The 14,022-nt window shown below is 41.5% G+C and overlaps 1 long non-coding RNA gene across 1 annotated transcript in view; it reads left to right on the forward strand.

Annotated features, from left to right (window-relative positions):
• The first annotated feature begins 2,010 nt into the window (after positions 1-2,010).
• LOC137614722 (uncharacterized) overlaps positions 2,011-14,022 on the forward strand; it is a 51,760-nt gene continuing 39,748 nt past the window's right edge. The window contains exon 1 of the long non-coding RNA XR_011039135.1: positions 2,011-2,116. This is a non-coding gene — a long non-coding RNA (uncharacterized lncRNA). The remainder of the gene's footprint in view (positions 2,117-14,022) is intronic.

Here is a 14,022-nt window from a genome sequence, read left to right on the forward strand (position 1 = left end):
CGTTTTGCAATAATTGTTTAAGATTTTAGTGCTTTTCACCTAGCTTCAAAAGTAGCTCCGGTATTGTGTGTTCCCTTGTAAATGATGAGAAACCAACCTATTACATTTTCAGATAAAATAGGCCAGCCGTGATAGACCTATCTAATGTGAATTTACCGTGTTATAAATAGTCTTGATATATGAATATGATAAAATACATGTACGAATTCTTTCAATAGTATTGGCAATGTGGTGTAATTGTTTAGTACTATAAGAGCTGAAGTCAGGATTGGTTAATTAGATTAATTCATATTTTTTTTTTTTTACTTTCAGTAACAAGATTTTGTCATTCGTTGTGGAACATATCCATTATATATCAATATTAGAAAGTTCTACTATTTAGTTCCAGTTTAGACTTCCATATCTGATCCTTTTATTACAATAGAATATAGACATCATGATTTTAGTTATGCATTTTCTGTTGCATGTGGACAATGATATATATTTTGTGAGTTAGTAAATTTCCTAAAACTTTAAGTAAAAAAAGATATTTGATAATTCAATATTCCTTACCTTACAGAAAAGAGTGGTTGGAAATATTTTTTTTCTGTAGAAATATATGTTATTTAGCCTAATCATATAAGTTTATTAAAAAAAAAAAAAGGTTTTTTTCCTCATTGCCGCTAACTTTTATTTATTGTTTTTGGTGTGCAATCGCATACAAGAAAAACTGGTAACTACAATAAAATGATAAAGTATTTTTCTGCTGGTCGTCAATCAAAGAAACAAGTTAAAAGTTAGACTGCTACTGCAAAAGAAACTTTTGCTATGCAAAGCAGCTTTTTTTAGAAGGTCACTCTAAAATCAAACCATTGCTCTCTAGTCATGGGCAATAACATAGCCTTTGTACAGTACCATGGTCTTCCATTGTTTTGGGATATCGTTCTCTTGCTTGATGGTACAATTGGGCACATCAATCTATCTTATTTCTCTTAGTTTATATATGAAATATCTAATCTAATGTTGTTACTGTTCTTAAAATGGGTTATTTTAATTATTCATTACTTCTTTTGTAGTTTATCTATTTTCTTTCCTCCTTGGGCTATTTTCCCTGTTAAAACTCATGGGCTTATAGCATACCGCTTTTCCATCACAGCTACAACATGTAGCTTAGCTTGTAATAATAATTGACAACACAGTGCCACATGAAACAAAACGCAAAAAAATACGTTTCATTTACGTTCTTGCCATTGTATTTGCGTTTTTTAATTAATACAAAATTGGATATAGACTACAAGACATTAAAAAGCTTATTTCTTCTTTCACAGTATTTTCAGCGATACATTCCACAGCATAGAAAAGGACAGGGTAGACAAGGTCACTACTACATGGCTATAAATACTTGAAGTATTATTTATTTTGGGTAGAATTAGGCTGTATTTATTCGAAAGTGTAGTTTAATGTACAGTATGTCATTTTTAGTCAATATATATTAGGAAAGTATGTTTTATAGTTAACAATAATATCAAAATAGTTTCTTTAGAAAGTTCCAGATTCTTAAAACGAATAAGATATCAGACTATCTTCTGCTTTTACACAAAGCTTAATCCTAAGTCAAATCCGATGTAGGCAGTCGAAGAAAATATACTTCATTTTGACCAATAGGAGAGTCTAGTTCAAATTCTTTTAGCCAGCAGATATTTTTCTGGCCAATCAATGAAGGTATAACATTTCCCTTTGTCAATTCTGGCATTTAATAGTTAACGTTAACTGTCAATAGATGTCTGTAGAGTCTGTATTACGATTTTCTAAAAGTAAAATAACTTACTAAAACTATGGAAATCCAATGAAACTTAAATTTATTATATTGAGTATATACTCAAGCAACAAATATAATTTTAAAGAAGGGATTTTAAAGCCAAAATTAATTTCATAATTTTTTTTTGTATATATGGAATCGGGTAGAATATTACTGGAACCGTTGTGTTGGTTGCCGGTTGGCCGGCCATTAATCATTCATTGGTCGACACGCGACAGTACTTGCACTCTAGCAGGTAGCTCCTTGGCATTCTGTTCACGTCAAAGTAACGCCGATCTACTTGTTTGTGGAAAGAGAAGGTTTCTCTTCATGTGGAACGTAAGTCAAAATAAATAGGTTTAGAGATTTTTTAGAATGTATTCGAAATTTTGGCCTGCTATATGTCATTGACATTGGTGTAGCATTACCAATCTACTATATGAGTGACAAATATGGCCGCGAGGCCTCAATTTTATTTAGCTAATATCCAGTAGGTTAACAAGTTTAATCGTAATTTTATGTAATCATAACGTTGAGGCATTCTGACATTCCATTTAATTACTTGAAAGTAAATATGTGATACTTTAATTTCTAGCCAAATACATAAACCATATGTTTTTCCTACTGGGGCAAACAACCTGATAAAGACAATTAGGGGGACCTCCAAGGGAAACCTATGTTTTTAATGGGTGAGGTATTGTCTTAAACGAATGTTTGCAGCAATAATAATGGTCAGAAATGCAAAATAAGCACAAGATGAACAGTGGGTAAAATATATGGTTCATGTAAGTGGCTGATAACTGGCCAAACGTGATTATTTAACTTTTAAGATTTGTAAAAGGGTACAGAACCTAGCCAAACCACCTAACCTAGTAGTTCCCAGGTCACAACCCCTAGCCAGTGGCAACCCCCGGACCCCCCTTCCCAGGTCACAACCCTTGGTTGGGGTAAGGCCACCCCCCCCCCACAACTCCCCTTCCCAGGTTACAAACCTTCCTAGGTCACAACCACTAGCCGGACCCTCCTTCCAAGGTCACAAAGTAAGAGTGATTATTTAAAGTTTCGAGATTAGTTAAAGGGCACAGAACCTAACAAACCCACCTAACCTAACTTCTTAGTAACAAAGCCACATACCTAGCTTGGGGCCTAACCCCCTTCCCCCCTTCCTAGGTCACAGACCTAGCCATGGGACAATACCCTGGATCCCCCTTCCCAGTTCACTAACTTGAAGTAAATCACAAATAAATCCCTACGTTATGATTAAGTAAATCACCTATAAAACCTTGTGTTATGGCAAAATAGATCCTGAATAATTCCTTCCTCATGATTGACACTTACGTCGTGCGGTTTTTTTTTTTTTTTTTTTTTTTGCAGAAGCATTCCAGTAGAAAATGTGCTTGTGTTCCCTAAATGCTAAGTAAAAAATTGCACTTGGGACACTTTAACCTTTGAGGGATAACAATGAGATTTTTAAAAATTATTCACCTCGCTGAAACTTGGCTAAAGCATTGAAATAGAAAAAACAGCAGCTATTACACTTATGTTGAGCTTCATAAAGCACACCTGACACAACATAGCTACAAAGGAACTGAAGTGTTATCAGAGAAAACGGGGTGTGTCACAGAACTGTATACATCACACTCCAGCATACATTCATGCCCAAATATGGTAAACTTCATCATATGGTAGGGAAATGACGTATGTGCGCAGGAAGTATAAACTTGGAATGGAGCAACAAGGAGGAGACTTGTGCACGGGAAGTAATAACTTGTAGTAACGCAGCCAGTAGAGGGCTTGTGCGCAGTAAGTATAAACTCGTAATTGCGCAAGAAACTATGCATGAACACACAAACGGGTGTAAAAACATTACACTTGTAAAAAGTAAACAAAAGAGTGAAACGAATATTTCGGGGGAAGATGAGCCCCATGTTTTGTGCCTTTTTTCATGAATTTATTATGCAACCTTTAAGAATGTATGAGGAAAAGGTTAGTTTTACTATTATTCATTAATTCGCTCGTAAATTTTCGCCACCCTTAATCCCCGGTTCCCGTTGGGTGGCCCCCATTACCGTAAGATGTATTAGGGTATATCTAACTATTTGCAAGGGAAATAAAGGCCATTTTTTAAGAAAACGGTAGATTTTTTATACAAGCCCCAATTTTTTTTTATTACTTAAGTAAAGTTTGTCCCGTCTACTTAAATAATAATACCCTCGGAAGGGACTTTGTTTTGCTACACGCATAGCTCCCAGTGGCTAGAATTGTGGTGTTAATTATCAGTTATACAAACTTCATCGTCTAATATTTCCGTAACCCTTAATTTGCGGAAGTCGAGTAGCTAGAATTGTGGTGTTAATTATCAGTTATACAAACTTCATCGTCTAATATTTCCGTAACCCTTAATTTGCGGAAGTCGAGTAACTTTTTCTTATGAATCTAAAAAATATCATCCTCATTTCCTCCTCTTATGCCAATTGACGCAAAGGGCCTTGATTAGATTTCACTAGTCGTGTCTATATCTTGAGCTTTTAATTAAATACTTCTCCAATCATCATCTCCTACTTTGAGCTTCATAGTCCTCACCCATGTAGGCCTGGGTCTTCCAACTCTTTTAGGGCCTTGTGGAGCCCAGCTGAATGTTTGGTGAACTAATCTCTCTTGGGGAGTGCAAAGACCATAAATCATCACCATCTAACCCTCATCATGATCTCATGTACTGTACATATGGCACTCGAGTAATCTCTTATAGTTTTCAAATATACTGTAGGTTAATATATGGTGCTTTAATTATTAGCGAAACTGAAATTCTCTATAGAAAAAGGAGTGCTGGCTCGTTTGTTATTTTTCTCAATGTGTTGAATACAGTAGTGGGTGGGGTATGATAACTAATGTATAGGTCGATTAAAATTCTCTCTCTCTAAGTCCATTGTTTACATTTGGGAGACTGATGGTGAGTTATTGCGGATGCATTGCTTGCACACGCTTTGGCCAGCTTTTCTGTGACATATTCATTACCTGGCTTTTTTTTAACCAATTAGGGCCTTCCAAATATTTATGCACAAGTTCTCGGATGTTGTTCTGCAACCGCCATTTTTTTTTTCAACCCTCCCCTTCAGTTTAAGTTAAACCACCACCACATAAAGACATCTTCAAGAAGGAACTTAAGGGAAGTACAGTATTTTGAAATTTAATGTGTTTCAATCCATGTCAGCAATTGATTGATGCAAGTGCTCTCCGTTCAGTATATAGCTATTTTTACTTATATGGAAGTAAATATTAACCCTAAAATACTGACCAATGGAGTGGGCTAGTGCAGCTCAACATGCACTGCTTGCCAGAACATAAGAGCAATGAGATTTTTTATTTGTGAGCAAAAGCGAGTCACTTTGGAACAAAACCATTAGAAGGACATGATGAGAATCCTAGAAAATTGTGATGCTTTAATTTTCATCCACTTACATGAACCATATATTTTTCCAACTTCTTTTCTTGTGTTTATTTTGAATTTCTGAGCTCTATTATTGCTGCAAATCACTCGGTTTGGACTTTAACCCACCCAAAATATCTGTTTCCCAGTGGGGTCCCCCATAATTGTCATTATATATGGGGGTCCAAAAACTCATGAACATGTGGTTTGCCCAGCAATCATGGTTAGAAATGCATAAAACACAAGATAGTGAATAGGAAAAATATGTAGTTCACGTATTTGTCTAGAAATTGAGGTGTTATATATTTACCTAAATATATAAGTTAAAATATTAGATATCCGAATTTTGTTGAAACTTTTATAATACCTCATTTTCTATTCTAAGCCTTCATTTGTTTTCAATATTGGAAAACTGTATATATTATAAGAATAACCCTTATTTTATGTATCATAGTAGTGCAGAAAGGTATTTGATATATTTAGGTAGTAGGTTGGTCAAGGCATCAGCCAACTGCTGAGATACTACTGCTAGAGTGTTATTGGGTCCTTTGACTAGCCTGGCAGTACTACATTGGATCCCCCTCTCTGGTTTTGGCTTATTTTTTTCTATGCCTACACATACACCAATTAGTCTGGCCTATTCTTATCACCTTCTCCTCCATCCTCATACACGTGACAACACTGAGATTACCAAACCATTTTTCTTTGCTCAAGGGGTTAACTACTGCAATATAATTGTTCAGTGGCTACTTTTCTTCTTGGTAAAGGTAGAAGAGACCCTTTAGCTATGGTAAGAAGCTCTTCTAGGAGGAGGACACCAAAATCAAACCATTGTATGGGGGTAAACTCGGGCATGTTGTTCTATCTTATTTTTATTCCTCTTGTTATTTTGAAGGTTTTATAGTTATATGTGAAAGATCAAATTTAATATTCTTAAAGTATATTATTTTCATGTTATATTCTTTTGTAGTTTATTTCCTTGTTTCCTTTCCTCACTTTGCTATTTTTAAATATTAAACTTAGCCGGTGAATATATAATAGCTGACGTCTCCGACGGCCCGACAGATTCCAAAAACTCGCGAGCGATCGCCATGAAGGTTGCGGGTGTGCCCACCAGCGCCGACTATCGGCCAGATACCGCATATACTTCTCAACCACTCCAGTTCTTCTCTTTCGGTGTCGCCGACAACATTGGTTCCGCTCGCTTTAGACCTCGAGTTTTCTACCTAATTGGTGAAGTACTTTGTATTGGTTGTTTTATTGGCTTTTGCTGTGTTGGTGTGTTTCTTCAATAAAACTCTTGAAACCCTTTTTTTGGCTTGTGTTTCTTGTTGATGAAATTGGCTTTGATTTGGATTTTCTCTGGTTGTTCAAAATGGCTGACCCTTCTCCTGTATATCGCAAGTGTGCGAGAGATTGTAACAAACGTCTTCCCAAGGCCTCTATCGACCCTCATACTGTTTGTTCTAATTGCTGGGGTAAATCCTGCCAATTAGGAGATCGGTGTGAGGAGTGCGTGGTCTTGTCGGAATTCGAATGGCTAGAGTATGAAAAGTATACTCGTAAGCTTGAAAGAGATAGGGTGAGGAGAAGCTCATCTAGATCTTTGGAATTTTCCTCCTCCCATGCCCCTGAACCTAATCCTTCCCCTGTAGTGGTTGTTCCTGAACCCCCTGCTAGCACTCATGAACCGTCTATGCGGGATATGTTTTTAGCGATTCAAGCATTAGGCGAAAAGGTTGAGTCCTTAGCCTCGGACAGAAACCAACTTATGTCCGATGTTAAGTTGTTGAAGTGTCAAAGTGGGAAAGCAGAAAATCTAAGTGGTAAAGTGAAAAGTGCGCAAAATGTGTTTAGTGTTGCGACCGAGGGTTCGTCTGTTCGTGCTTGTCGCTCCCCTAGTCCGAGACCTCTTTCAGGCTCCCTTGCACCAGGGAGAAGTAATGTCGTAGGACTTAAGGGGGCGAGAGGTGTAAACCAGCGTACAGACGTTCCCTCTTTGGTATCAGACGTTTCTCGTCGAGAACGTCCTTACCATAAGACGGGTGAGACTAAGTTCTCCTCGTCCTCCGACGACTTGTCGCATAAGAAACCTTGGCGCAAGGTATCTAGGCCCTTAAAGCGCAAGTCAGTCCCTTCAGGACAGGTCCAGCGTCCTGGCTGTAGCCATTGGGGCAGCTCTGACCACTTGCAGTCATCGGATGACTGTTCGCCTGTTAAGCGAAAGCGTAACACCGAGTCCGAGGGTCTCGGTAGAGACAAGGGTTTTGCCAGCGCAGACGTTACCGACGTCACGGCCCGTTCCGACTCCCGTTGACCCGAAGTGGGTTGTCCTGCGGGACATGCAGTCTAAGCTTTCCTCCCTTATGGAAGATTATGAGCATGAACGGGTTCATGATGATCCTTTGCTTGCGGTTCGCCAGTGCGATGAACGTGACTCTGGCCTTCAGCCGCCTAAACGAGTGTTTTCGCGTCCGTTTGATGTTAGTGCTAAAGTTTCCAGTGCTTTGAAACGCGATGCTAGTCGTGTTCTTCGTCATTCACGTCAGTCATGTGACGTGGAACCCCCTTTGCTACAGTCTCGGACTGACGTTCAGCAGCTGCCACCGCAGCCCCGCACTGACGTTCGCCGACCGACTCCGTTGCCTCGACGTGACGTTGAGCGTCTGTCACCGCAGTTGGAAGTTGTTTTGCCTACTCAGACCCTGCAGTCAATGCAGTCGCGACGTGATGTCGAACGACAATCAACTCAAGCTGTTGTTGTTTGTCAGTCACAAGACTTCCTTACAGCCGCGGCGTGACGGCGTTTCCTCAGCTGTTGCTGCTGCCCCGTCGCTTGTTGACATTGCCTGTCAAGCGTTGCCTCCTCGGCATGTCTCTCCGTATCACGAGACTCGGCAGTTGTCGGACGAAGTTCCGTCGGATGAGGAAGTCGCTGATCCCCTTCCAACTGATATGCCTTTGGGGACTTTTTCAGATGGAGAGGAGCCTAAAGTTGCTCAGCCCTCTCTTGATTTTAAAAAGATCATGCTGATTTTTAAGGAACTTTTTCCTGACCATTTTGTGACTGCTGCTCCTTGTTCGCCTCCATCAGAGTTCACGCTGGGCCTAGCTACTTCGACGCCGTCGTTTACTAAGCTAGTGCTCTCTCGCTCTTCTAAGAGAGCTTTGCGTTTACTAGGCGACTGGTTGATGACCAGGAGGAGTTTGGGGAAGACAGCCTTTGCTTTTCCCCCTTTTAAACTGGCTTCTCGAGCGAGCGTCTGGTATGACACGGGAGAAGTTCTCGGCTTGGGAGTACCTGCCTCTGCCCAGGGAGACTTCTCAAGCCTCGTAGACTCTCCTCGTCATCTGGCCATGAGACGCTCAAAAGTTTGCTGGTCCTCTTCAGACCTTGATCATCACCTCAAAGGGATTTATAGGGCCTTCGAAGTTTTTAACTTCTTGGATTGGTAGCTTGGAGCCTTGAGCAGGAAGATCTCTTCAGCTGACCGTGATGTATCTGTGCAAATTATGTCCTGCATGGACAAAGCTATCCGTGATGGCTCTAATGAACTCGCTGCTACGTTTACGGCAGGAGTCCTTAAGAAGAGGGAGACTTTGTTCGTTCCTGTCTGCAGGAGTAACTCCCTGTCAAAGATCGGAGCTACTCTTTACGCCGTTGTCGTCTGCCTTGTTCCCACAGCAGTTGATTAAGGATATCGCAGCGTCTCTAGTACAAAAGGATACCCATGACTTGATGGCTACGTCAGCGCGTAAGGCTGCTCCTTCATCCTCTTATGTCGTTAGACCTAAGTTCGATACTCCAGCAACGAGATTTATTCCGCCCTTTCGTGGCAGAGCTCCCAGTAAGGGAGGCGTTCGTGCCGATAGTAAGAGAGGTAAGAGGAGAGGATCTAAGTCCTCCCGTGGCAGAGTCTGACTGCCCACGTCCTCAGACAGCGGTAGGGGCCAGATTGACCAACTTCTGGCAGGCCTGGGAGAAGAGGGGTGCAGACCGGGAGTCTGTTTTGTTGCTAAAGGAGGGGTACAAAATACCTTTTGTACGGAGACCTCCTCGCGTAAAAGTCCCTATAGACCTCTCTCCCAGGTATCGAGAGGAGTCAGAGACAGGCATTACATCTGCAGGTGTCTCAGTTGCTAGAGAAGGGAGCGGTGGTGAAAGTCTCGGACCTTCAATCACCGGGGTTTTACAACCGTCTCTTCCTAGTTCCAAAGCATACAGGAGGTTGGAGGCTGGTGCTGGATGTCAGTGCTCTCAACGTTTTTGTTGTCAAAACAAAATTTACGATGGAGACCACCAAATCCGTTCTAGCAGCAGTCAGAGAGGGAGACTGGATGGTCTCTCTCGACCTGCAAGATGCGTACTTCCACATTCCTATACACCCGGATTCTCAACCGTATCTGAGGTTTGTATACAGGAATGTGGTGTACCAATTCCGAGCACTGTGCTTCGGCCTCAGCCCTGCTCCTCTTGTTTTTACGAGGCTCATGAGAAATGTAGCAAAATTTCTACATTTGTCGGGGATTCGAGCCTCCCTGTACCTGGACGACTGGCTGCTCAGAGCGTCGTCCCGTCATCGCTGTCTGCAGGACCTTCAATGGACGTTGGATCTTGCAAAGGAGTTGGGCCTGTTGGTGAACATAGAGAAGTCTCGGCTGACTCCCTCCCAAACGATTCTCTATTTGGGGATGGAGATACAGAGTCTAGCTTTTCGAGCTTTTCCTACTGCCACCAGGATAGAGCAAGCCTTGCTCAAAGTCCGCCTCATGCTAGAGAAAGACCATTGCTCTGTGAGAAGTTGGATGAGCCTCCTAGGGATGCTATCATCCCTGGAACAGTTTATCTCTCTAGGGAGACTTCACCTTCGCCCTCTCCAGTTCCATTTAGACTCCCATTGGAACAAGGACAAAACTTTGTAAGCGGTCTCGATCCCGATCTCCGAACCAGTCAAGACTTGCCTGAGCTGGTGGGACAGCAATATACGTATTCGAGAAGGTCTGTCCCTGGCAGTCAAGAACCCAAACCACGTGTTATTTTCAGACGCGTCGGATTTGGGTTGGGAAGCGACTCTGGACAGTCTGGAATGTTCGGGTCTTTGGACGACAGATCAGAGGAGCATTCACATCAACTGCAAGGAGCTGTTGGCTGTTCACTTAGCTCTGACAAGTTTCGAGAGTCTACTTCGAAACAAGGTGGTAGAAGTGAATGCGGACAACACCACGGCCTTGGCGTACATCTCAAAGCAAGGATGCACTCACTCCCACGCTCTTTTCGTCATCGCAAGGGACCTCCTCATCTGGTCAAAAGATCGAGGCATCTCACTGTTGACGAGGTTCGTCCAAGGGAGATTGAACGTCTTGGTGGACTGTCTCAGTCGGAGAGGTCAGGTGATCCCTACAGAATGGACCCTCCACAAGGATGTGTGCAAGAGTCTTTGGATGACTTGGGGTCAGCCCACCATAGACCTCTTTGCGACCTCGCTGACCAAAAGGCTCCCAACTTATTGCTCTCCAGTCCCAGATCCAGAGGCGGCCCACATAGATGCCTTTCTGTTGGACTGGTCTCACCTGGACGCTTACGCATTTCCGCCGTTCAAGATCATCAACAAGGTATTGCAGAAGTTCGCCTCTCACGAAGGGACAAGGTTGACGTTGGTTGCTCCCCTCTGGCCCGTGAGAGAGTGGTTCAGAGGTATTTCTATGGCTGGTAGACGTCCCAAGGAGTCTGCCCTTGCGGATGGATCTCTTACGGCAGCCTCACGTAAGGAGACTTCATCAAAGCCTCCTCGCGCTTCGTCTGACTGCCTCCAGACTATCGAAAGACTCTCAAGAGCTCGAGGATTTTCGAAGGAGGCAGCCAGAGCGATCGCGAGGGCTAGGAGATCATCTACTATCAAGGTCTACCAGTCGAAGTGGGAGGTATTTAGAGAGTGGTGCAAGTCCTCCTCTATTTCCTCTTCCAGTACCTCTGTAGCGCAAATTGCGGACTTTCTCCTGCATCTGAGAAATGTTCGCTCCCTCTCTGCTCCCACCATTAAAGGCTACAGGAGCATGTTGGCATCTATTTTCAGACATAGAGGCTTGGATCTGTCAAATAACAAAGATCTCCAAGACCTCCTTAAGTCTTTCGAGACCTGTAAGGAGTGTCGTATGTCAACTCCTGCTTGGAACTTAGACGTGGTCCTACAGTTCCTAATGTCAGACAGGTTTGAGCCATTACATTCAGCCTCCCTGAAGGATCTTACCCTAAAGACACTTTTTTTGGGTGAGCTTGGCTTCGGCTAAAAGGGTCAGTGAGATCCATGCTTTTAGTAAGAACATCGGCTTCTCTACGAATAAAGCTATGTTCTCTTCAGCTTGGTTTTTTGGCCAAGAACGAACTGCCGTCTCGTCCTTGGCCTAAATCTTTTGAAATACCTAGTCTGTCAGAAATCGTAGGTAATGAAGTTGAAAGAGTGCTGTGCCCCGTTAAAGCTCTTAAGTTTTACTTAGCTCGAACTAAACCAATACGAGGTGGTTCTGAGGCCTTATGGTGCTCCGTTAAGAAGCCCTCATTGCCCATGTCTAAAAATGCGTTATCGTACTTTATTAGACTTTTAATCCGGGAGGCACATTCTCATTTAAATGAGAAAGATCGTTGTTTGCTTAAGGTCAAGACTCACGAAGTGAGAGCAATAGCAACTTCGGTGGCTTTTAAGCAAAACTGATCTCTTCGAAGTCTTATGGACGCGACCTTTTGGAGGAGCAAGTCAGTGTTCGCTTCATTTTACTTAGAAGACGTCCAGACTCTTTATGAGGACTGCTACACCCTGGGTCCATTCGTTGCAGCGAGTGCAGTAGTGGGTGAGGGTTCTATCACTACATTCCCTTAATCCCAATATCCTTTTAATCTTCTCTTGAAATGTTTTTTAATCTTGTCTTGGGTTGTACGGAAGACTAGGAAGTCTTTCGCAATCTTTTTGATTTGGCGGGTGGTCAAATGTTGTTTCTTGAGGGCGCCCAGATTAAGGGTATTGATGAGGTCCTGTTATAGGGGTGTTCGCCCTGGATATAACAGCTCCTGGGAGTCTTTCAGCATCCTGAGAGGATGGCTGGGCTTCGTGAGGAAAGCGGACTAATGAGGCAGAGTAATCATCAGAGTCAGCTTCCTTACCAGGTACCTATACTTAAGTTGGGACTTTATGAAAAATTTGTCAAAAAACTCTTGAGCATATACGCCTTTATTGTATTAATACTGGTCTCTACCCACCACCATGGGTGTGAATCAGTTATTATATATTCACCGGCTAAGTTTAATATTTAAAAATTATATTTTCCTTATAAAATGAATTTTTGAATATACTTACCCGATGAATATATAAGATTAAAGGCCCTCCCTTCCTCCCCGATAGAGACCCAGCGGACTGAGTAGAACTGGAGTGGTTGAGAAGTATATGCGGTATCTGGCCGATAGTCGGCGCTGGTGGGCACACCCGCAACCTTCATGGCGATCGCTCGTGAGTTTTTGGAATCTGTCGGGCCGTCGGAGACATCAGCTATTATATATTCACCGGTAAGTATATTCAAAAATTTATTTTATAAGGAAAATATAATTTTTCCCTGTTTGAGCCATTGGCTTATAGCATCTTGCTTTTCCAACTAGGTTTATAGCCTAGTTTGTAATAGTGATACTAACATTAATATAGAAAAGTAAAATCCCTGTTGAAACAGAGGGTGGGATGCGAAGCTACAACTCACCCCCGAAATTTATATAATTGATAATTAACGCAGAAATACTAGCCCAGGAGGGCTAACTTACTCAGCGATATATGTTCCGCCTGCCAGAATATAGGAGTAATGAGATGTTTAATTGCGAGTAAACCCACCTAAATCATTATCTCAATTAAGTAAGGAGGTATTTGTTGTAATATGATGAACACAGCTACGAAGAACTCCATCTAAAATGGGAGGGAAAATCACATTTCCTATGTGTTCTGCAAGTCCTGGTAAACAAAAGCTTGTGTTTTGACCGTTTCTCATTACCAATACTAGTCAGTTTAGATTATGGTAAGTTTTTAAATATAAAACTTACCCGCTGGTTATATAATGGCTTAAGTCCCTGACGCCTCGGCAGGAAATTCAAAATCTCGCGCGGCTTAACGCAGACATGCCAGGTGTACCCTAGCGCCTTCGCGGTACTACAGGTAGAACTATACTCAACCAATAAAGATTTTTCCTGTCGCCATAACTGGCTGTTCTATTGGAAATTCTCTCTCGTTTTCTTACTCTGTTTGGATGCTATTTGGTGATGTATTAACGTTTTTGAGGTTTGGCTTTCACATATTTGTTTTATTTGATCTGTGATCACGTATTTATAACTTAAAAGGAGGATTAGAAGGTTTTTCAATCTATTTTAAACCTCACGAAAGAAGAAGGCCAGAATGTAAACATTTCGTCCATTGATGACGTCACAGCCTCTTCCGTAGGCTAAAAGTCTGTCTTGCTTTTTTACAGAGAATGATAAGTGAATATGCTTTTAAAGTATTAAGTTATAAATTAAATTAAAAGAATTATTTTGAGAAAATATCCTTTTAACAGTTTTCTTTAGATAATCTTCGATCTGTTTGCAAAGATTAACTAGCGTTCAGTTTATTTTTGTTACGCAGTATTCAGTATCGTTACGATATTACAATATATTGTAGCGATTTTATGAATCATACATTCTTCTTACTTCTCAAGTTTTAAGTTGTACTACATAAAAGGAACATTTTATTTTGCAATTAATTGGTCCTTTCAGTATTTTTTCCTTAGAGATTAAAGGAAGTTACAGTTCAGT

Source organism: Palaemon carinicauda, chromosome 21 (genome assembly GCF_036898095.1).
Source record: "Palaemon carinicauda isolate YSFRI2023 chromosome 21, ASM3689809v2, whole genome shotgun sequence".
Taxonomy (NCBI): domain Eukaryota; kingdom Metazoa; phylum Arthropoda; class Malacostraca; order Decapoda; family Palaemonidae; genus Palaemon; species Palaemon carinicauda.